This window comes from Pteropus alecto, unplaced genomic scaffold, assembly GCF_000325575.1.
Source record: "Pteropus alecto unplaced genomic scaffold, ASM32557v1 scaffold41, whole genome shotgun sequence".
In the NCBI taxonomy this organism is placed as follows: domain Eukaryota; kingdom Metazoa; phylum Chordata; class Mammalia; order Chiroptera; family Pteropodidae; genus Pteropus; species Pteropus alecto.
Window position 1 is genome coordinate 1,649,007 of NW_006430464.1, and position 2,247 is coordinate 1,651,253.

The 2,247-nt window shown below is 53.2% G+C and overlaps 1 protein-coding gene across 2 annotated transcripts in view; it reads right to left on the bottom strand.

Moving 5' to 3' along the window:
* The window catches only part of CD37 (CD37 molecule), a 5,311-nt gene extending 4,974 nt beyond the window's left edge, over window positions 1-337 (bottom strand). For both annotated transcript variants that reach the window (XM_006905041.1, XM_006905040.1), the window contains exon 1: window positions 259-337. The gene's annotated coding sequence lies outside the window, so the exon portion shown is untranslated. The remainder of the gene's footprint in view (window positions 1-258) is intronic.
* Between the last annotated feature and the right edge of the window lie 1,910 nt (window positions 338-2,247).

Here is a 2,247-nt window from a genome sequence, read left to right on the forward strand (position 1 = left end):
ACCTGCCCCTCTGGGACACACATGCCAGTTCCTGAGGGGCCTTGGAATTTGTGGACATCAAGGACACACCGGGCAGTCCCTCCCAGGCCTTCCTACCCCAGGCCGGAGGACCGACAGGGACTCCTGATCTACTTGTACCCACTTGCTCTGGACACCAGGACCCCATGCTGGCCGTGGACAGCAGCTGACCTCACAGACACTCTGACCTCACTGCCTGCTGAGCTCTGCCATGTCTGCATCCATCTCTGGCCCACTTACTTGGCCTTTGGTCTTTTGTCCTCCCCTCTCCAGGTCTGCTCCTTTCTCTTTGGGTCTTTATCCCCTCTCCGAGTCTCTGTCCCCCTCTTTCTCTGGGTCTCTGTCTCCCCCAACCTCAGGGTCTCTGTCTTCTCTCTCTCTCCGGGTTTCTGGCCCCTTCTCTCAGTGCTTGGCCTCTTTTCTCTGTTGATCACCCCACCCCCACCCCCACCCCCTTCCGTCAATACCCCCTCTCAGAGTCTGCGTCCTGTTTTTGGCAACGAGTGTAGACCAGGTGCTCCCCCGCTCTGGGGCAGGGGCTGGGCACCTGGGGGAAGTGAAAGTGCCGCAAGGCCCAAGTGGGAAGGTCCCTGGGAGTGAGGGGTAGCTGGGCAGTGCCAAAACACTCAGAGCGGAGAGAGAGAGAGCGGAAACCGGAAACTGAGCCTCAGGCAGTACTTCCTGCCTTTGCAGTGGGGCCCTCAGAGGAGGAGGCCTGAGAGGAGCCAGGACTGAGCCCGGGGCCTTGGCAGTTAGATCCCAGGTTTGCAGTACCTTATCATCTCTAGGTTTGAGCTGGGTGGGTAGCAGCCTCTGAAGTCTCCCCTGACTCCCCGCAGAATCCCCATTCTTGTCAAGTCCCAAATCTTCAGATTTCCAGTGTGTCGGGGATGTTCCTCCCGTCATGACATCCACCCAGGCCCTAGAAAACCAGCCCCTCTTAGAGACACAGCACCCTCTCTCTCTCTCTCTCCTGAGAGATCTCATCTACTGTCCTTTTTAAGGCTCCAAGTGCAATTTATTATTGTCATTAAAAATCAATTCAAATTAATAGTATTCTGGTTTTTGATTCTGGGCTCCCCCCAACTTTACGGAGGAATAATCGACAAATATATTTGTATATCTATAAAGTGTACATGATGATTTGATAAACAATATACATCGTGGAATGATTATCAAACTCAAGATAATTCATAGGTTCGTCATCTCATATAGTTAACATCTTTTTTTTTTTCCTTTGGTGGTGAGAACACTGAAGATCTACTCTTAGCAACTTTCCAGTACTCGGTACTGTATTATTAACTATAGTCACCACGCTGCACATGAGATCCTCAGAACTTATTCTTATAACTAAAACTTTGTACCCTTTGACCTATATGGAGCTTCCCATTTCCAGACCCTTTCAACCACCATTCTACTGTTACTATAAAGCCTTTTTTTTTTTTTTTTTTTTAAGATTTCACATAAATGAAATTTTGTCTTTGGCTAATTTCACTGAGCATAATGCTCTCCAGTTTCATTTACGCAAACAGCAGGATTTCTTTCTTTTATGCTGAGTAATGTTCCATTATGTGTGTACGTGGAAGGGAAAGGGGGGCAGGGCACCTGGTCTGAAGCGGGGAGCGGGAGAAGCGGTGGGGCATGCGAGGGCGAGGACCTCTGCGAGCGCTGGGGGATGCAGAGTGGCAGACCGACCGCTGGGTCACGTGGGAGACACGTGCGAGACACGTGCGAGAAGGCCGGCGCATGCGCAGGATTTACTTAAAAAAAAAAAAGCGGCACCTACGGCCGCCGAGCGAGGATCTCGGAGCGAGTGAGCCTCGCGATACCTGACGGGGCCTGAATTGGTCGCTAGACTTCTCACTTGAGGCTGCTTCACCCTCGTTTTCGCCTGACGGAGCAGATTGAAGAGCCTGGGCCTCGAGATTCGGGTGAGGTTGCCTTGGCCTGGGGAGCCCCCGAAACGTTCACGGATCTGGGGTGTGAGGCTGGACGTCCCTCCCGAGGGGTAACAGGCCACTGGAGCAGAGCCTCCTGGCCACCCCGGGCTCGGTGGAGCTGAGGGATCAAACAGGCCTGAGAGGGCCCTCATTTTTTCTCCCCTAGAACCCAGGAAGCTGGCTCCGGTCCTTTTCTGCTCACCGAATCCAACTCTGAGCCAATCCCAAGGCCTGGCCTTCGCGGGACTCGGTCACCAGCCTCCCCCCCGCGCCTTGAGGACACGCGTTG